Consider the following 22,830-nt stretch of genomic DNA (forward strand, 5'->3'; position numbering starts at 1 on the left):
GACTTCCATCGATTTGGGTCCGGCGTATCCACAGTTATCTCGGTATGGGAGCCACCTCCTGAAGCGACGGCACAGCGTGCTACATACCAGGGCCCGGTCTGTCTCTGTTATCTGATCCTTGACCTCGAGTCTATAGGGAGTTCACTTTGCATGCATGTATACTCATACTCTCGCACTGAGCGTTTTATGCTCACGTCTCGTACTCTGTATTTTCTGGACACCCTATTCCATGGGGCAGGTTTGCGATTGGACGAGGAGGGTGGATCCAGGGGCTAGTCAGTGGTTGGCCAGCTGGAGCTTCGTCTAGGTTTTATTACTGTTGTTCGGGTTTATACAGCTATTCGATTTGGTTGTATATTATTGGATAATTACAGATTCCTTTACTTGGGATTGTATAATGTTATTGGATTCCGCAGTTTTATTCTGATATCTGTTTTATTAAGTTAATTGCATGCATAAGTTTTGTTTAGTAGGTGATCCGGGTAAGGGTCACTACATTTATGGTATCAGAGCATGCAAAAGATTTCTTGGGATTTAGTCTCATCTTGAGGTATTTTTGTAGATGTCAAATCGTGACGACCAGAGTTCTCATGGCAGTGTTGGTGGGCGTTGGGGTGATGCCGACCGGGAGCCTCGTCGAGAACGGCGTCATCGTCATCATGACGACGAGCGTTTCACTGTGCGTCGATTCTTAGCTATGAGTCCTAAGCCCTTAGTTGGAGGTGAGTCTCCGGAGGATGCGGAGAACTGGTTAGACCGCATGGAGACGACTTTTCAGACTTTCCAATGCACCGATGAGCAGAAGGTGGAGACCCTTGGCTATCTTCTGGATGGGCGTGCGCGCAAGTGGTGGAGGTTTACTTCTGCACCTTTTGTTGCGGCGAGAGGAGTGGCCACCTGGGCCGAGTTCCGCACAGCTTTCCAAAAGCGGTATTTTCCTCCTGCACTCCGACAGTCGAAGGCAGGCGAGCTACTGAGTCTGTGACAGGGAACCATGTCTATCGATGAGTATCAGCAAAGGTTCTTTGATCTGCTATCCTATTGCCCCGAGATTGCTGATAGCTCAGAGATGAAGTATAATCTGTTCCTTCAGGGCCTTAACCCTGAGATCCATGACCGTGTGGCGGTTGGCGACGACATGTCCTACGAGGGTTTGGTGAGCCGTTGTCACCAGGCGGAGGACAGCATTCGGCGGAACAGGTCTTTCTCTCAGTCGAGACCTGCTATTTCTTTGGGTCCCCGTGCCCAAACTTTCAAGAAGTCTGGATCCTCTTCTTCCTCTGGTTCTGGAGGTGTTGTCCGTTTCGGTAAGAAGGACAAGTGTGATCACTGTGGGAAGAACCATCCATCAGACAAGTGCCGTAGAGCTTCTGGAGCTTGTTTCCATTGTGGAGAGACTGGACATATCCGGAGGGATTGTCCAATGTCTGGGGGAGGTGGTTCTGGTTCTGGTTCAGGATCGGGTTCTCAGGCTACCGTACAGCAGAGGTCGCAGGGACAGTCTGCTGGGAGTTTGAAAGAGTGGGTGACCAGTGAGCCAACTTGTGGCTATGGGCTTTGATGACTCTTTGTACAAACGATCTTTTGTTTAATGTAATTTACACTTTTATTAATGGCAATGACTTTATCTTTCTTCATATTGTTATATTATGATATACTATTGTTGTTTTGATAAAGACCTTGAATATACTATAGTGTATGTAAGATGTGGTAGAACATGGGGATGTCTATCATGAAATACATCTTATAGTCACTATATATTCTAAACTGTTCCTAGTCGATTGAGCCGTCCGATAATAAGGATAAGGATCGCTCGAGTTTGAGACTAGCATTTGCGATGCGGAGTACCACGTTTCATTGGTAGGGAACATGGAGATGTTCGAAGCATGCAAATGGATATTCATAGGATGAATAATCGAACTACCCTATCCGGACTTTCCAAGTGGTTATCACTTATCGAGTGGATAAAGTCCACGGTTTTGGTTGTACACCATTAGTCCTTACTACTTGAAACATCATGGAGACTCTATATGCTAGTACTGTGCTTTGACTCGTTTACCGACTCTATGGGGGTCATCAGGTGTCGGGATTGGGTACAGTTACAACACATATAGGAGTCGATGCATTGTTGTCAAGGATTCACCACATACTTGCGAGTGTGGATATCCTATGCGATCTGAGGAGATATTAGTGTGACGAATCTCTGGCCAGAGTACTTGATGTGATTTAAGAAATGGTTTCTTAGTAGCACATGCGATGTCACTAATTTGATCTTCAAGATGTATTGCATAGTTATCGAATCTTGAGCGACTCTCGATATACCAATGGTTGTTGATTCGATCGGGATATATGGATGAAGGGACCGTACTGTACGCTAACCAAAATCTACTGGTTCTTGTAGGCACTATCAGTGATACCTAGGGAATCATGGGGCGATGTTGCTAGGCGCTTTACCATGATTCGTTGGGCAAGTCGGAAATCGTTGTTCCGAGTCACAAGGAGTTGTGAGCCCACGGCTAGCTGTATCCCTGAACCATTGAGGGTCACACAGTGTAATGGAGTTTTAATCCCCGTTGAGATAGTTAAATTTAAAGAGTTAAATTTAATGAATAAAGAAGTTGGACTTCTTAAATAAGAGTAAGGGAGTAGGATTTCCTAAAATGACATAGGGATGTACATTTTTTGGAAACCACTGAATTCGGATTCAGGAAAATTTATCTTGACTTTAAAATGTGCAGAAATGGTTTCTGTGCACATTGGTAAAATCGGTTTATCAATCGGAGTCACGATGAATTTTATATTAATTTCTGAACATGCGGGCTTTGCTTGTCGGACCTCAACTTATGACTAATGGGCCCTAAGGTGTTAGTGGCCTGCATTATAAATAAGTTATTGCAGTACAGAAATTACACACAGTTGGTCATAATTTTGAGAGACAGTTTTCGAAAAAAAACCCTAGCTCTCTCTAGAAATTCGGCCGCCCCTCCCTCTCTCTGTCAGAGATTTTCCGGTCTGTGATTTTGAATTGCAGACAGGATTAGCGAATCAAATTCGTTATTCTCTTCGCAGAAAACTTCTGATAGATTTTCTAGTGCAATCTATCAGAGGGATTAAACCTCCATTCATGGACCTGATTGAAGGAAAGCTTGTTCATCAGTTCCAGGGAGATACAAGAAGCGCAGAGAAATCTGTGTGGTGTCCAATAATCTCGCTTCGAGATTGAAGGTAAAATTTAATAATAGTTATTTAATTTTACACACACAAATAATTTAATTGTATGGTTGATACCAACACTATGGAATTGTTCCATACTAAAAATTTTAAACTTCCGCTGCACCGGGTATCAATCGTGATTGATCTGAACGCCAGTTTTCCAACAGAGTTCTCATTTGAGGCCACGAGCTTCTGGCCAGGTGTTTGCCCTGAGACATGATCAGGCTGTGGAGGAGAATGAGAAAGTCATCGCAGGTACATTTATGCTTTATGGTATACCTGCTCTTGTACTTATTGACACTGGTGCATCTCATTCCTTCATTTCGGCACGTTTTGTTAAGAGGCATAAGTTACCATGCATTGCACTAGACGTAGTGATGTCTGTTTCTACTCCGACGGGCCAATCTGCTTTGGCTAAGCGTCTAGTGATGTGTTGCCCTTTAGAGTTCGAAGGGAACGTTCTGTTGGCGAATCTCATGGTCCTGGCGATGGACGACTTTGATTGCATTTTGGGAATAGATGTGCTGACTACCTATCGAGCTTCAGTGGACTGCTATCAGAGATTAGTACGCTTTCATCCGGAAGGGAGTGAGAGTTGGTTTCTCTATGGTGAGGGAGCGCGACCCCCGATGCCTTTGGTATCAGCTTTGAGAGCCTGTCGAGCTCTGGAGTCTGGCGGGGAAGGCTACCTTATCTATGCAGTTGATTTGTCTGCTGAGAGTATTGGGATAGAGAGCATTCCTGTTGTGGATGAATTTCCAGATGTGTTTCCTGATGAGATTCCGGGTTTTCCTCCTGCTAGGGAAGTCGAGTTTGGCATAGAGTTGATGCCGGGTACTTCGCCTATTTCTAGAGCACCGTATCGTCTGGCTCCGTCAGAGATGCGTGAGTTAAAGAATCAGCTACAGGATCTTTTGGACAAGGGGTACATTCGTCCTAGTGTATCTCCTTGGGGAGCTCCTGTTCTCTTCGTAAAGAAGAAGGATGGGTCGATGCGGCTGTGCATTGACTATCGGCAGCTGAATCGAGTCACTGTGAAGAACAAGTATCCGTTGCCTCGTGTTGATGACTTGTTTGACCAGCTGCAGGGCACATCAATTTACTCCAAGATTGACTTGAGATCTGGGTATCATCAGTTGAGAGTCCGTGATCAGAACGTAGCCAAGACTGCATTTCGTACTCGCTATGGGCATTACGAGTTCCTAGTGATGGCATTTGGTTTGACTAATGCGCCGGCTATATTCATGGATTTGATGAACCGTGTCTTCAGGGAGTATTTAGACAAGTTTGTCGTGGTCTTCATTGACGACATCTTGGTGTATTCGCGTAATACGGAAGAGCATGTTTCTCACTTGCGGTTGGTACTACAGACTCTTCAAGATGAGCAATTGTACGCCAAGCTGAGCAAGTGTGAGTTCTGGATGGATAGAGTGGTTTTTCTTGGCCATATCATATCCAGGGAAGGGATTTCTGTTGATCCAAGCAAGATTGAAGCGGTACTTAATTGGTCGCGTCCGATGACAGTTGCTGAGATCCATAGTTTTCTGGGTCTAGCAGGGTATTATCGTCGCTTCATTCTGAACTTCTCTCAGTTAGCTCGACCGTTGATGCAGCTTACCCGCAAGGGTGTGGATTTTGAGTGGTCCTCCGAGTGTGAGGAGGATTTCCGTGAGCTTCGACGGCGGTTGACTTCTGCGCCGGTGTTAGCATTACCGTCAGGATCTGGAGGGTATGTAGTTTACACGGATGCTTCTCTTCAGGGGTTAGGTTGTGTCCTGACTCAGAATGGGCATGTGATTGCATACGCTTCTAGACAGCTGAAGCTTCACGAGGACAATTACCTAGTCCATGATTTGGAATTGGCAGCCATTGTGTTCGCTTTGAAGATCTGGCGTCATTATCTGTATGGCGAGAAATTTGAGATCTTCACCGACCATAAGAGTCTCAAGTATTTGTTCACTCAGGCAGAATTGAACATGAGACAGAGACGTTGGATGGACTTGCTTAAGGACTATGATTGCGAGATTAAGTACCATCCGGGAGCTGCTAATCTCACCGCTGATGCTTTGAGTCGCAAGGTGCGACTATCCGCACTTCAGACTTGTTCGATGTCTAGTGCGATCAGTGACTGTTGTACTTCAGGTTATACCTTCAAGCATAGGAAAGGTATGCAGAGTATCCAGATGTTTGCGATATTATCTGAGCCAGCCTTGTATTCGCGGATCCGAGATGCTCAGATGACTGATTCAAAGACCCAGCATTTAGCTCGTCTAGCTAACGAGGGTAGCTCGTCTGGATTTCAGTATCAGTCAGATGGCTTTCTGTGTTTGTCTGGTAGGCTTGTGATTCCACAGGATGAAGAGTTGCGAGAGGAGATTTTATCTCAGGCACATCGCACTAAGTTGAGTATTCATCCTTGGAGCAACAAGATGTACAAGGATCTACGTACTCGTTTCTGGTGGAAGGGAATGAAACGCAGTGTTTATCAGTTTGTGTCGAGATGTTTGGTGTGTCAACAGGTCAAGGAAGAGCACCGACGACCTGGAGGATTGCTTCACAGTCTGCCTATTCCTGAATGGAAATGGGAGTTTATCACTATGGACTTTGTGACCCATTTGCCGGTATCCCCGAGGAACTGTGATGCTATCTGGGTGGTGGTGGACCGACTCACCAAGTCAGCGCATTTCATTGCATATAGCCGAGAGTACTCTGTGGATCGCATGGCACGGTTGTACATTCAGGAGATCGTTCGACTTCATGGAGTGCCTGTGAGCATTGTCAGCGATCGGGACCCCAGGTTTACTTCTAGATTCTGGGGGAGTGTTCAGCGTGCGATGGGTACTACTCTCAGTTTGAGTACAGCCTATCATCCGGAGACTGATGGTCAGTCAGAGCGCACTATCCGTACGTTAGAAGATATGCTTAGAGCGTGCGTCATGGATTTTGGTTCAGTCTGGCAGGATCATTTGCCGTTGATCGAGTTCGCTTACAACAACAGCTATCATACTAGTATTGGGATGGCACCTTTTGAGGCGTTGTATGGGCGACGTTGTCGTACTCCACTCTTCTGGGAAGAAGTGGGGGAGAGACAGGCTGAAGGACCGGAGTTTATCCAGCAGGCGATAGACATTGTTGATCAGATCAAGAAACGGATTAAGACTGCACAGGATCGTCAGGCCAGCTATGCTAATATCAAGCGTAGGCCTTTGCAGTTCGAGGTCGGGGAGAAAGTGTTTCTGAGAGTGTCACCTTTCCGCAAGATTCTCAGATTTGGCCTTAAGGGCAAGTTGTCTCCCAGATTTATCGGTCCGTTTGAGATCTTGGAGAGTATTGGCGATTTGGCTTATCGACTAGCTTTGCCACCGCATCTATCCAGTATTCACGACGTGTTCCACGTATCTCTGTTGCGACGGTATGTGGCGGATGAATCTCATATTCTGCAGCGGTTTGAGGTTCAGGTAGACAAGAATTTGACTTATGTTGAGAAACCTCTTCGCATCCTTGATTTTAAGGATAAGGTTTTACGGAACAAAGTCATTCCTTTGGTTTTAGTTCAGTGGCAGCGCCGAGGCACTGAGGAAGCTACTTGGGAGCTTGAGGACAGGATGCGTAAAGACCATCCTGAGTTGTTTTGATTTCATTCTTTAAGTTGTATTCAGTTGCAAACTCTGTAAACGTTTGATTTGAATAAAGAATGTTTCTGATTTCTGTATTTGCATTCGGTACTTAAGATCTGATTTCGAGGACGAAATATCTTAAGTGGGGGAGAATGTAGTAGCCCGTGCCCTAATTGAGTAATTAAAGGATTAATGCTAATTAAATAAATTGGGGATTGGACGGATCGGAAGCTCCGAAGGGACGATCGGAAGCTCCGATCGGGATCGGAAGCTCCGATGAGAATCGGAGGCACCGATGATATTACGTCATCCATGACGTGTGGCTGGATCGGCAGCTCCGATCAGGACCGGAGGCTCCGATCACCCCTATCCGGAGTCATCAAGTGATATTTTGACACGTGGCAGATCAGGATCTTCGGAAGCTCCGATGGCAGGATCGGACGTTCCGATCCAGGTTCGGACGTTCCGATCGAGGATCGGAGGCTCCGATCGTTGTTTATAAATAGAAGGCCGAGGCTTCATTTCTCCTTGCCAATTCCGGATTTCCTCCCTATTTCTAGTCATATTCGAGTTGTTCTAGCCTTCCTAGGCTTGAACCGAGAGTCGTCTAGACGTTCGATAGTTGTAGCGGAGTTGTGCCCAAGTTCTGGAGGCATCGACATCAAAGGTCTAACGACGGACGAAGGTATAGCTTTTGCTTAATATTTAGGAGTATGCAATAGCTTAGTTAAGGCTTTTAGGGCACTTTAATGATAGTAGTATCATTTGGCAGTGTAGAGCAGACTATAGGCGTGGACCTAGAGTTGGTAGAGCTTGCACTGTATTGAGGTACGAAAGTACTGTTCGAGATATCCTGACTGAGTATGCATGTATTACGTGACTGCATGATTTATATGCCATGATATTATGCTGCATTCATTTGCATCTTGCTGTATCTCCTTCGAGATGTCTGTAGTAGGGTTGTACCCTATCCTGTTAGTGGATGGACTTCCATCGATTTGGGTCCGGCGTATCCACAGTTATCTCGGTATGGGAGCCACCTCCTGAAGCGACGGCACAGCGTGCTACATACCAGGGCCCGGTCTGTCTTTGTTATCTGATCCTTGACCTCGAGTCTATAGGGAGTTCACTTTGCATGCATGTATACTCATACTCTCGCACTGAGCATTTTATGCTCACGTCTCGTACTCTGTATTTTCTGGACACCCTATTCCATGGGGCAGGTTTGCGATTGGACGAGGAGGGTGGATCCAGGAGGGGCTAGTCAGTGGTTGGCCAGCTGGAGCTTCGTCTAGGTTTTATTACTGTTGTTCGGGTTTATACAGCTATTCGATTTGGTTGTATATTATTGGATAATTACAGATTCCTTTACTTGGGATTGTATAATGTTATTGGATTCCGCAGTTTTATTCTGATATCTGTTTTATTAAGTTAATTGCATGCATAAGTTCTGTTTAGTAGGTGATCCGGGTAAGGGTCACTACATTTATGGTATCAGAGCATGCAAAAGATTTCTTGGGATTTAGTCTCATCTTGAGGTATTTTTGTAGATGTCAAATCGTGACGACCAGAGTTCTCATGGCAGTGTTGGTGGGCGTTGGGGTGATGCCGACCGGGAGCCTCGTCGAGAACGGCGTCATCGTCATCATGACGATGAGCGTTTCACTGTGCGTCGATTCTTAGCTATGGGTCCTAAGCCCTTAGTTGGAGGTGAGTCTCCGGAGGATGCGGAGAACTGGTTAGACCGCATGGAGACGACTTTTCAGACTTTCCAATGCACCGATGAGCAGAAGGTGGAGACCCTTGGCTATCTTCTGGATGGGCGTGCGCGCAGGTGGTGGAGGTTTACTTCTGCACCTTTTGTTGCGGCGAGAGGAGTGGCCACCTGGGCCGAGTTCCGCACAGCTTTCCAAAAGCGGTATTTTCCACCTGCACTCCGACAGTCGAAGGCAGGCGAGCTACTGAGTCTGCGACAGGGAACCATGTCTATCGATGAGTATCAGCAGAGGTTCTTTGATCTGCTATCCTATTGCCCCGAGATTGCTGATAGCTCAGAGATGAAGTATAATCTGTTCCTTCAGGGCCTTAACCCTGAGATCCATGATCGTGTGGCGGTTGACGACGACATGTCCTACGAGGGTTTGGTGAGCCGTTGTCACCAGGCGGAGGACAGCATTCGGCGGAACAGGTCTTTCTCTCAGTCGAGACCTGCTAGTTCTTTGGGTCCCCGTGCCCAAACTTTCAAGAAGTCTGGATCCTCTTCTTCCTCTGGTTCTGGAGGTGTTGTCCGTTTCGGTAAGAAGGACAAGTGTGATCACTGTGGGAAGAACCATCCATCCGACAAGTGCCGTAGAGCTTCTGGAGCTTGTTTCCGTTGTGGAGAGACTGGTCATATCCGGAGGGATTGTCCAATGTCTGGGGGAGGTGGTTCTGGTTCTGGTTCAGGATCGGGTTCTCAGGCTACCGTACAGCAGAGGTCGCAGAGACAGTCTGCTGGGAGTTCTCATTTGAGGCCACGAGCTTCTGGCCAGGTGTTTGCCCTGAGACATGATCAGGCTGTGGAGGAGAATGAGAAAGTCATCGCAGGTACATTTATGCTTTATGGTATACCTGCTCTTGTACTTATTGACACTGGTGCATCTCATTCCTTCATTTCTGCACGTTTTGTTAAGAGGCATAAGTTACCATGCATTGCACTAGACGTTGTGATGTCTGTTTCTACTCTGACGGGCCAATCTGCTTTGGCTAAGCGTCTAGTGATGGGTTGCCCTTTAGAGTTCGAAGGGAACATTCTGTTGGCGAATCTCATGGTCCTGGCGATGGACGACTTTGATTGCATTTTGGGAATAGATGTGATGACTACCTATCGAGCTTCAGTGGACTGCTATCAGAGATTAGTACGCTTTCATCCGGAAGGGAGTGAGAGTTGGTTTTTCTATGGTGAGGGAGCGCGACCCCCGATGCCTTTGGTATCAGCTTTGAGACTGTCGAGCTCTGGAGTCTGGCGGGGAAGGCTACCTTATCTATGCAGTTGATTTGTCCGTTGAGAGTATTGGGATAGAGAGCATTCCTGTTGTGGATGAATTTCCAGATGTGTTTCCTGATGAGATTCCGGGTTTTCCTCCTGCTAGGGAAGTCGAGTTTGGCATAGAGTTGATGCCGGGTACTTCGCCTATTTCTAGAGCACCGTATCGTCTGGCTCCGTCAGAGATGCGTGAGTTAAAGAATCAGCTACAGGATCTTTTGGACAAGGGGTACATTCGTCCTAGTGTATCTCCTTGGGGAGCTCCTGTTCTCTTCGTAAAGAAGAAGGATGGGTCGATGCGGCTGTGCATTGACTATCGGCAGCTGAATCGAGTCACTGTGAAGAACAAGTATACGTTGCCTCGTGTTGATGACTTGTTTGACCAGCTGCAGGGCACATCAATTTACTCCAAGATTGACTTGAGATCTGGGTATCATCAGTTGAGAGTCCGTGATCAGGACGTAGCCAAGACTGCATTTCGTACTCGCTATGGGCATTACAAGTTCCTAGTGATGCCATTTGGTTTGACTAATGCGCCGGCTATATTCATGGATTTGATGAACCGTGTCTTCAGGGAGTATTTAGACAAGTTTGTCGTGGTCTTCATTGACGACATCTTGGTGTATTCGCGTAATACGGAAGAGCATGTTTCTCACTTGCGGTTGGTACTACAGACTCTTCGAGATGAGCAATTGTACGCCAAGCTGAGCAAGTGTGAGTTCTGGATGGATAGAGTGGTTTTTCTTGGCCATATCATATCCAGGGAAGGGATTTCTGTTGATCCAAGCAAGATTGAAGCGGTACTTAATTGGTCGCGTCCGACGACAGTTGCTGAGATCCGTAGTTTTTTGGGTCTAGCAGGGTATTATCGTCGCTTCATTCTGAACTTCTCTCAGTTAGCTCGACCGTTGACGCAGCTTACCCGCAAGGGTGTGGATTTTGAGTGGTCCTCCGAGTGTGAGGAGAATTTCCGTGAGCTTCGACGGCGGTTGACTTCTGCGCCGGTGTTAGCATTACCGTCAGGATCTGGAGGGTATGTAGTTTACACGGATGCTTTTCTTCAGGGGTTAGGTTGTGTCCTGACTCAGAATGGGCATGTGATTGCATACGCTTCTAGACAGCTGAAGCTTCACGAGGACAATTACCCAGTCCATAATTTGGAATTGGCAGCCATTGTGTTCGCTTTGAAGATCTGGCGTCATTATCTGTATGGCGAGAAATTTGAGATCTTCACCGACCATAAGAGTCTCAAGTATTTGTTCACTCAGGCAGAATTGAACATGAGACAGAGACGTTGGATGGACTTGCTTAAGGACTATGATTGCGAGATTAAGTACCATCCGGGAGCTGCTAATCTCACCGCTGATGCTTTGAGTCGCAAGGTGCGACTATCCGCACTTCAGACTTGTTCGATGTCTAGTGCGATCAGTGACTGTTGTACTTCAGGTTATACCTTCAAGCATAAGAAAGGTATGCAGAGTATCCAGATGTTTGCGATATTATCTGAGCCAGCCTTGTATTCGCGGATCCGAGATGCTCAGATGACTGATTCAAAGACCCAGCGTTTAGCTCGTCTAGCTAACGAGGGTAGCTCATCTGGATTTCATTATCAGTCAGATGGCTTTCTGTGTTTGTCTGGTAGGCTTGTGTGATTCCACAGGATGAAGAGTTGCGAGAGGAGATTTTATCTCAGGCACATCGCACTAAGTTGAGTATTCATCCTGGGAGCAACAAGATGTACAAGGATCTACGTACTCGTTTCTGGTGGAAGGGAATGAAACGCAGTGTTTATCAGTTTGTTTCGAGATGTTTGGTGTGTCAACAGGTCAAGGCAGAGCACCGACGACCTGGAGGATTGTTTCACAGTCTGCCTATTCCTGAATGGAAATGGGAGTTTATCACTATGGACTTTGTGACCCATTTGCCAGTATCCCCGAGGAACTGTGATGCTATCTGGGTGGTGGTGGACCGACTCACCAAGTCAGCGCATTTCATTGCCTATAGCCGAGAGTACTCTGTGGATCGCATGGCACGGTTGTACATTCAGGAGATCGTTCGACTTCATGGAGTGCCTGTGAGCATTGTCAGCGATCGGGACCCCAGGTTTACTTCTAGATTCTGGGGGAGTGTTCAGCGTGCGATGGGTACTACTCTCAGTTTGAGTACAGCCTATCATCCGGAGACTGATGGTCAGTCAGAGCGCACTATCCGTACGTTAGAAGATATGCTTAGAGCGTGCGTCATGGATTTTGGTTCAGTCTGGCAGGATCATTTGCCATTGATCGAGTTCGCTTACAACAACAACTATCATACTAGTATTGGGATGGCACCTTTTGAGGCGTTGTATGGGCGACGTTGTCGTACTCCACTCTTCTGGGAAGAAGTGGGGGAGAGACAGGCTGAAGGACCGGAGTTTATCCAGCAGGCGATAGACATTGTTGATCAGATCAAGAAACGGATTAAGACTGCACAGGATCGTCAGGCCAGCTATGCTAATATCAAGCGTAGGCCTTTGCAGTTCGAGGTCGGGGAGAAAGTGTTTCTGAGAGTGTCACCTTTCCGCAAGATTCTCAGATTTGGCCTTAAGGGCAAGTTGTCTCCCAGATTTATCGGTCCGTTTAAGATCTTGGAGAGTATTGGCGATTTGGCTTATCGACTAGCTTTGCCACCGCATCTATCCAGTATTCACGACGTGTTCCACGTATCTCTGTTGCGACGGTATGTGGCGGATGAATCTCATATTCTGAAGCGGTCTGAGGTTCAGGTAGACAAGGATTTGACTTATGTTGAGAAACCTCTTCGCATCCTTGATTTTAAGGATAAGGTTTTACGGAACAAAGTCATTCCTTTGGTTTTAGTTCAGTGGCAGCGCCGAGGCACTGAGGAAGCTACTTGGGAGCTTGAGGACAGGATGCGTAAAGACCATCCTGAGTTGTTTTGATTTCATTCTTTAAGTTGTATTCAGTTGCAAACTCTGTAAACGTTTGATTTGAATAAAGAATGTTTCTGATTTCTGTATTTGCATTCGGTACTTAAGATCTGATTTCGAGGACGAAATATCTTAAGTGGGGGAGAATGTAGTAGCCTGTGCCCTAATTGAGTAATTAAAGGATTAATGCTAATTAAATAAATTAGGGATTGGACGGATCGGAAGCTCCGAAGGGACGATCGGAAGCTCCGATCGGGATCGGAAGCTCCGATGAGGATCGGAGGCACCGATGATATTACGTCATCCATGACGTGTGGCTGGATCGGAAGCTCCGATCAGGACCGGAGGCTCCGATCACCCCTATCCGGAGTCATCAAGTGATATTTTGACACGTGGCAGATCAGGATCTTCGGAAGCTCCGATGGCAGGATCGGACGTTCCGATCCAGGTTCGGACGTTCCGATCGAGGATCGGAGGCTCCGATCGTTGTCTATAAATAGAAGGCCGAGGCTTCATTTCTCCTTGCCAATTCGTGATTTCCTCCCTATTTCTAGTCATATTCGAGTTGTTCTAGCCTTCCTAGGCTTGAACCGGGAGTCGTCTAGACGTTCGATAGTCGTAGCGGAGTTGTGCCCAAGTTCTGGAGGCATCGACATCAAAGGGCTAACGACGGACGAAGGTATAGCTTTTGCTTCCTATAAATATTTAGGAGTATGCAATAGCTTAGTTAAGGCTTTTAGGGCGCTTTAATGATAGTAGTATCATTTGGCAGTGTAGAGCAGACTATAGGCGTGGACCTAGAGTTGGTAGAGCTTGCACTGTATTGAGGTACGAAAGTACTGTTCGAGATATCCTGACTGAGTATGCATGTATTACGTGACTGCATGATTTATATGCCATGATATTATGCTGCATTCATTTGCATCATGCTGTATCTCCTTCGAGATGTCTGTAGTAGGGTTGTACCCTATCCTGTTAGTGGATGGGCTTCCATCGATTTGGGTCCGGCGTATCCACAGTTATCTCGGTATGGGAGCCACCTCCTGAAGCGACGGCACAGCGTGCTACATACCAGGGCCCGGTCTGTCTCTGTTATCTGATCCTTGACCTCGAGTCTATAGGGAGTTCACTTTGCATGCATGTATACTCATACTCTCGCACTGAGCGTTTTATGCTCACGTCTCGTACTCTGTATTTTCTGGACACCCTATTCCATGGGGCAGGTTTGCGATTGGACGAGGAGGGTGGATCCAGGAGGGGCTAGTCAGTGGTTGGCCAGCTGGAGCTTCGTCTAGGTTTTATTACTGTTGTTCGGGTTTATACAGCTATTCGATTTGGTTGTATATTATTGGATAATTACAGATTCCTTTACTTGGGATTGTATAATGTTATTGGATTCCGCAGTTTTATTCTGATATCTGTTTTATTAAGTTAATTGCATGCATAAGTTCTGTTTAGTAGGTGATCCGGGTAAGGGTCACTACATATCCAATAAGAACTCCTTCTCCCAGAAGGTGGCATTCCTTGAAACAAACACTTTTGTTTCATTAGGATGATAGAAATAATATCCGATTGAATTCTTCGGATACCCCACAAAATAACATAAGGAGGATCGACTATCCAACTTATCTCCCACTGTCTGCTTCACGTAAGCAGGACATCCCCAAATTCTCAAGTACAAATACTTAGGAGCTTTGCCATTCCATAACTCGTATGGTGTTTTATCTACTGCTTTAGTGTGGACGTTGTTTAACAACAATACCGCTGTTTCAAGCGCGTAGCCCCAAAACGAAGGTGGAAGCTCAGTGAAGCTCATCATGGATCTAACCATGTCCAACAAAGTTCGATTGCGATGCTCCGAAACACCATTCAGCTGAGGTGTCATAGGAGGAGTCCACTGAGAGAGAATCCCATTCTCTTTTAGATAGTCCAAAAGCTCGGTACTTAAGTATTCTCCACCTCGATCCGATCGAAGTTCTTTAATACTTTTCCCTTGCATGTTTTCTACTTCAGCCTTGAATTCTTTGAACCTTTCAAATGCTTCAGACTTATATTTCATTAAATATAAATACCCATACCTTGAATAATCATCAGTAAAGGTAATGAAGTAGGTGTTGCCACATTTAGTAACAATCCTAAATGGACCGCAAACATCTGTATGGATCAAATCCAACAGATTTTGTCTTCGCTCAGGTTTCCCTTTGAAAGGAGATTTAGTCATTTTTCCCTTTAGGCAGGACTCACAAGTAGGTAGAGAATTAATTTCAGACATATCAAACATGCCCTCTCCCACTAACTTGTTCATCCTCCTTGAGAAAATATGACCTAACCTAGCATGCCAAAGGTTTGCCGGGTTTTGACTATCGTTTTTTCCTTTTATTTGTTGTTACCGGTTTATCAACATAATTAATTGGAACGTCTTTAATTTTAAGTTATATAGATCGTTTTTAAATTGTCCACTTCAAATCAAACATTCATTCTTGTAAATATTGCAAATCTCATTCACAAAATTACAAGAAAACTCATCTCTATCAAGCATAGAAATAGAAATAATGTTTTAATGAAATCTTTGGCACAAATAAAAATATCTTTCTCATAATACAACTTAAAATTGGTTTGCAAAATTAAACAAATATTTCCCATAGCTATGGATTTAACTCTGGAACCATTCTCGAGCCTTGACTGGGTCTCACCCATCCTTAGCCTATTACTTCTTGTCATCATTTGCAACTCATTGCAAATGTGAGATCTACATCTTGTATCCAATACCCAAGAAGTAGTATTAAAAAAAACATTTATTTCAATGTAAAACATACCCTTTGCAGTTCGCAACTGCTCGAGGTATTCCTTGCAGTTACGTTTCCAATGACCGGGTTTCTTGCAGTTATGGCAAACTTGTTTAGACTTGTCCAATTTTGCATGTAACATTTGGCCTTGAGATCATGGTCCAACCATTTCTCTAGTTCGGCCAACCTTTCGGCAGTTACATCATCCGGGGCTGTTTTCGGAGAAGCCTTTTCTAACACTTAGAAAATCTTTTCCGAACTTAGGACAATCTTAACTTATGGAATCATTCCGTATTGTTTGCGCCAGTAAGTTTGTTTTGTTCGAGAATTGAAACATATGGATTACGAAGATTCATCATAATGATATACTGAGATGAAACAGACAATTATCGATGATTGTTTAATTAATTTACTAAGACATAAAATATGGCGAGATTTCATTTTATGAATTACACTCCCACTATTTTGACGATTTCACTACCCTCTAGTGAAAACGAGAAACATTTTCTTTAGTGGGAACATGGAGTCCAATTGACAAACTATAGTCCCGAATAATATCAGCCAACTATAATTTTCAAAAGGTAGAGCCCAATTGCTTCCAAAGCAACCTCCATGTTTTTACCTCATGTCCAATAAGGGCCCAATAATATGACGCCGTTTATTGTGACATGTCAAGATGACCCATCAATATTAAGTTGTGATGGACGGTCGCCATGTGGATCCCCAATAATATGAGCCAATCCCATGGGAGTTCCACCCAACTTACAACATGTGTCGATCCAATGTACAGCTTTTCGACGAACGGGCCCCCCCAATAATATGAGCCGGACCATATCCGCGGGTAGCATCACATACATTGATCGTTGATGGAAGGTAGGAATATTTAAACAATATTTAAAATTCCCTTTTGTTTATCTTGATATCAATTTTAAATCATATTTAAAATGAGGGATTTTATTTTGAAAATTTTTCTCATCATGCAATTTATGTATGCTTGCGGGATTCATACAATTTATGTCTAAACATGCATACATCAATAATATCATATATTATTAAAGGATTATCGATCCCATTAACTATTCGACCCGTGGTTGCCAATCACGAGTCTAAGTCCAATCCTAGGTGATATGCAAGTATGTAATGCAATCCTATTACATTGTGCTTCCAATTTAAATTTCTTCGGTCTTCATTGTCTGCTGGGCCCACCATTTCTTCTAATATTTGTCTCCCACTAAGTCTAATAAATTTACAATAAATTTCGATGACAAATATGGGATACATTTTTAGGGGTGGGAACGGGCCATAAACCAGGCCCACTTTTATTACATATGACAATCATATTGGGCTATAAACCAAGCCCATTAATAAATACCAACAACAATAAGACAAATGTAAATCACCTAACATACACCTAAAACATTTGTCATGGCAATCGATTATCATTTATCCATTAATTAATTCAATAATTAAATAATTGGATAAACATGCAATGGCATCATAATTAAAAGATAAAATCATATTTTATCTTATCCATCCATAAGATCATATCTTATCATCAATTGTATCAAAATAATTAATTTTATAAAATTCAATTTAACGGATAAAATTTATAAATTTTCCAAAAATTCAAATTTATCCAAAAATCAATTTTTTTAAAAAAATTTCGGACTCGAATAATTTGATCCGATGCCTCGTGATCCAATCGAAAACAATTTTCGATTGGATCAAACACTAGAATTTCAAAAATTCAAAATTTTTTTAAAAAATAAAAATTTAATTTTCCCGGGCAGCCCGGGACAATCCCGGGCAGCCCGATCGGGGCTCGGGCTGGGCAGCCCGTCGCTGTCCATTGGGCAGCGACGATTGCTGCCCTGCGCAGCGACAATCGCTGCCCGTGTTTTGCCCGTCAAAATTTTGATTTTTTTAAAAAAAATTTTGTTTAAAAAACGAGGCTTAAAAATTTTGTACAATCGATTAATTTAATCGTTTGATCTGAGCAACCTGGCTCTGATACCACTGTTGGAAAACGTTGTTCAGATCAATTAGAATTGATACCCGGTGCAGCGGAAGTTTAAAAATTTATTTTTATTAATATGGAACGATTCCATATCTGGGTATCAAAACTTTTACGATTAAATTCATACAAGTAAAACAAATAATCACAATTAATGTTTTACCTTAAATCTCGAAACGAGATTATGGACTCCAACAGAATTTAATCTGCTCTTCTTGTAAATCCCGGGAACTGATGGCGTCACGATCAATCACCGGAATAAGGTCCACGAACAGAAAACAGAAACCCTCTGATTGACTGCACTAGAAATCAATCAGAAGTTTTGCGTAGAGAATAAACAGATATGATCTGTTAATTCAAAATTGTAATTTTTCACAAAAATCACAATCCGAATTTTCTCAAAAAGGAGCAAGGAATTTTCGAAAAATCCCTTAGAATTATTTATGCAGTGTTCAAAAATTATAAGACACAATGTCGTTGATTTTCGAACCCAACACCTCTATTTATATATAATTTCTAGTTATAATTGTATCAGGACTCTAACTCCTTAAAGCCCACAATCCATAACTTAAGCCCAACAAGCCAAGCCCGTTGTTATAGAAATTAATATAAAATTCATCGTGACTCCGATTGATAAACTGATTTCACCAATGTGCACAGAAACTATTTCTGCATCTTTTAGAGTCAAGATAATTTTTCTGAATCCGAATTCAGTGATTTCCAAAAATGCCCATCCCTATGTCATTTTAGGAAATCTCACTCCCTTTAGTTAAGAAGTCCAACTTCTCTTTCATTAAATTTAACTCTTTAAATTTAACAATCTCTACGGGGTTTTAGTAATCCATTACTTGTGTAACCCTCAATGGTTCAGGAATACAGCTAGCCGTGAGCTCATAACTCCTTGTGACTCGGAACAACAATTTCCGATTTACCCATCGAATCATGGTAAGAGCGCCTAGCAACATCGCCCCATGATTCCCTAGGTATTACTGATAGTGCCTGCAAGAACCAGTAGATTTTGGTTAGCGTACAGTACGATCCCTTCAACCATATATCCCGATCAAATCAACAACTATTGGTATATCGAGAGTCGTTCGAGATTCGATAACTATGCATAACATCTTGGAGATCTATTAGTGACATCGCATGTGTTACTAGGATAACCCATTAACCTAAAACACATCATGTACTCTGGCCAGAGATTCGTCACACTAATATCTCCTCAGATCGCATAGGATATCCACACTCACAAGTATGTGGTGAATCCTTGACAACAAAGCATCGACTCCTATATGTGTCATAACTGTACCCAATCCCGACACCTGATGACCCCAATAGAGTCGGTAAATGATTCAAAGTACAGTACTAGCATATAGAGTCTCAATGATGTTTCAAGTAATAAGGACTAATGGTGTACAACCAAAACCGCGGACTTTATCCACTCGATAAGTGATAACCACTTGGAAAGTCCGAATAGGGTAGTTCGATCATTCATCATATGAATATCCATTTGCATGCTTTGAACATCTTTATGTTCCATACCAATGAAACGTGGTACTCGGCATCGCAAATGCTAGTCTCAATCTAGAGCGATACTTATCCCTTTTTGCGGACGGCTCAATTGACTAGGAAAAGTTTAGAATATACAGTGACTATAAGATGTGTTTCATGATAGCCATCCCCATGTGCTACCACATCATACATACACTATAGTATATTCAAGGTCTTTATCAAAAACAACAATATTAAATCATAATATAACAATATGAAGAAAGATAAAGTCAATACCATTATAAAAGTGTAAATTATATTAAACAAAAGATTGTTTTACATAGAGTCATAAAAGCCCTAAGCCACAAGTTGGCTAACCGGGCACCCACTCTTTCAGAGAATCCTTTCGAGGTTGAAGAAGGGGTGACGTTGGAGATTGAGCTCCGAACATCCAGAAACATATATGTGTTTATTTATGTTACTGCATTAAAATATTCCATTACTATCATCTAGCATATTAAGAGTTGTTTCCGCAGTATCATAAGTAGTTCTTATACTTCTAGCAAGCTAACAGAAAATTGGTTGAGTAAACTAACATTTGCTCAATCACATTGCATTAGAATTAAATATTATCATAAGTGTGTATTCACCCCCCCCCCCCTACACAGGTATTTGATCCCGAACACCAAAGGAAATGAGATATAGTTACTTTGTTTAAGCAACGTAGGTGTAATAGGCTTTTATTGTGTTTTATCAATGATTGCTTGTAAACATCACATGTATCAATGCAATTCATCTTCGCAATGAATTTATTTTTTAAATTCTCTTCATAATGATTTTTGGGTCCTAGGTTTTGTCATCACCAAAAAAAGGATAAATTGTTGAATCCGGACTTTTTGTGATAACAAAACAATACATCGTTGTTTTAGAACGGACGCCATTTACTTATATGCACAGGTAATCTACCGACGTCAAGACATCAGCTGACCAAGAGATATCAACTGGAATAAGCAGTATCAGCTGATCAAAGCATGTCAATCGTTACTTGTCAACCGAGCGAGACATATCTACCGGCTAAGATATCTACTGAACTTCGAAGGTGGTCAGCTACACGCTACATTTAGAAGTCACATATTCCCAGTTCTTGAAAAGTTGACAAGACAACTTAAATAAAAAAGACGAAGCATTTAGGAGCCGTCTGAAAAAGTGAGAAAGCCATAACTAGCATTTAATGTGAGCAACACATTGAATAGACAATTAAAGGCGCTTCTAGTACAAGATATTCAGAAGATATTATTAATATCTGACATCAGACATTTTCCTACCGTTGACAGAAGAGAAAGAAGTTGGAGAAAATTGATATAAATATCAGAGCCTCTCTACAAGGAAAGTGTGCCACGATTACAAAGAATTTGCATACTTGAGCTCTTGAATCTACTTTGAATACTCGACCGCTCATTCAACCCTTAGCTAAAAAGCATATCCGATCTACAAGGAGATCTTTTCAAGGGTCACTCAAATCCAGCTGTTGTTTGAAGAACACTATCTGCTACAAGGATTTGAGAATCTAAGTCTTCAAGAAACTTAGACGTTTATCATCACCAACTGAAGAAAAGTTTGAAGACAATGTACATTTTAAGTGTTTGGGGGGGGGGGGGGGGGGGGGGGGGGGGGGAGGGTCAAAAATTTTGAAAATTTAGAAAATTTTTCATTAGTTAGTTTGAGTTAAAAGCATGATTTTGTAATTGTATTGGCCTATGATAAAAATAAATTTTGTGCTAAAAATCTTGTGTTAGCTATATTTAATCTTGAGTTCTTATCCATACGAACAATGTCTTGATTGTTGACACTCTAGTGATTAGAGAAGCTTTGTGATTTTGTGAGGGGATTGGATGATTCGATTTTTAACTTTGGTGATTTATACTTGAAATCGAAGTAGACTTTTACAAGCTTAGAAATGATTTTGGCAAATATATTGAAAGTTAAAAAGTTTCCAAAGCAACATAAAGAAATTTTTTTTTACAACTCCATCCGAGCCTGGAAAGTGATTGAAATCCTAATCAACTCTATGGCTAAGTATGCGGAAAAAATGGGGATGATGATCCATCCGCGCTATAGACGAGGGGATTGAAATTCGAATCCTATCTTTAGTTATAGATAAGTCTGCGGATAATTATTGGGGCTAAATAAGACAAAACCGGGTGCAAAATCCGGTAATTTTATGAAAAACTGTGATATAACTTGAAAATTCCTTTTGATATTAGTGAGTAGAAGTTGAACTTGGAAGAGAGTGTTTTGAAACTAGAGAGCGGAATTGATGAATCTATGAAACAAACTTGTTGCATTAGTGTATCGAAAGCGAGGATGATAGACAAGATTGGCAAATCACACGCACACGAGAACTCTTGAGAAAATTAGCCTACATGTATATTCACTAGTAGAAAAATCGCGTAAGACTTCGGTTAATAACCGAAGTCGTAGGAACTTAATTACCGAAGTAGTGTCACGTGAAGTAATAGGGTCTTTTTTACTTCGCTGGATCACCGAAGTCTTAGACCTTAAATTACCGAAGTCTTTGGTTGTTTTTTGGAGGCAAAATTGGACCGGTGCCGAAGTAAAAACATATTTTTTACTTCGCTAATTTCATAAGTTGTGAAGTCAAACATATGCTTATACTTCACTAATTATTGAATTTGATGAAGTAGCAAATATGATTTTACTTCGGTTGTTATACGAAGTGAAAGATTGTGTTTTACTGCGTTAATTTCGTTTATCACCGAAGTAAATGCAATCTTCTACTTCGTTATTAATGAAATTACTGAAGCCATATAATAGCTTTTACTTCAGCAATTTCATTAACAGACGAAGTGAAATAATATCTTTTACTTCGTTAATTTCTTATATTACCGTAGTAAAATGCATTATTCTACTTCGTCTATTAATTAAATCGCCGCAGTAATAGAATTTGTTTAACTTCGGCAATTTGTTTAATATGCGAGGTAGAAGATAATGATTTACTTCCATTTTTGTCGATTACTAAAATTTCCGAAGCAATACAATACATATGACTACGACATTTAAATCAATGATGAAGTAAATTCTTCAATTTAATTCGTTGATACTAAAATTGCCGAAGTAATAGAACACATTGCTTGTAAATAAAAATTTAGGTACAATAATGCCACAAATATATATTTGAAACTTAAAAATACACTAATAATAAATACATCCCAAAATGACGAACATACATAAGTCAACAAGTCTATGCACCAAAATAACGTGAAATTATATGCACATGTCCATTGAGTATTTTCTCAAAACTAAACGCGTACACATCCACACGTATTTTCTTAAAACAAATTATTATCCTAATAAACAGTGCATCCATCTAACAGGAAGAAAACATGCATCGAAAGTAGGATAAGAAGGTTGGAAAGATCAAACATCGTTAGAACTGTAATGCTGTGATCTGGACCAAATGCTTACTGTTCCATTTGCTTTGAAAAAGTAACTTGTAGATCATCAAGTTTTTTCTTGTATCCTTTCCCCTTGATATCTAACTCTTTACAGGTTTTCTTCATATCTTGTAACTTTTAGTCGGCATCCACCTGAATCATTAATTACAGAGAGTTTAAAAACGATTTAGTTAAAAGAAAAAAGAAAAAGAAGGAAAATAAAAGCTGAGCAAACCTCAGTTGCCCGCAGCTCATCCACGGTTTTTTTCAGTTTTTGACAGTCAGATTTTGCTTTATCAA

Source organism: Henckelia pumila, chromosome 1, assembly GCF_033568475.1.
Source record: "Henckelia pumila isolate YLH828 chromosome 1, ASM3356847v2, whole genome shotgun sequence".
Taxonomy (NCBI): Eukaryota; Viridiplantae; Streptophyta; class Magnoliopsida; order Lamiales; family Gesneriaceae; genus Henckelia; species Henckelia pumila.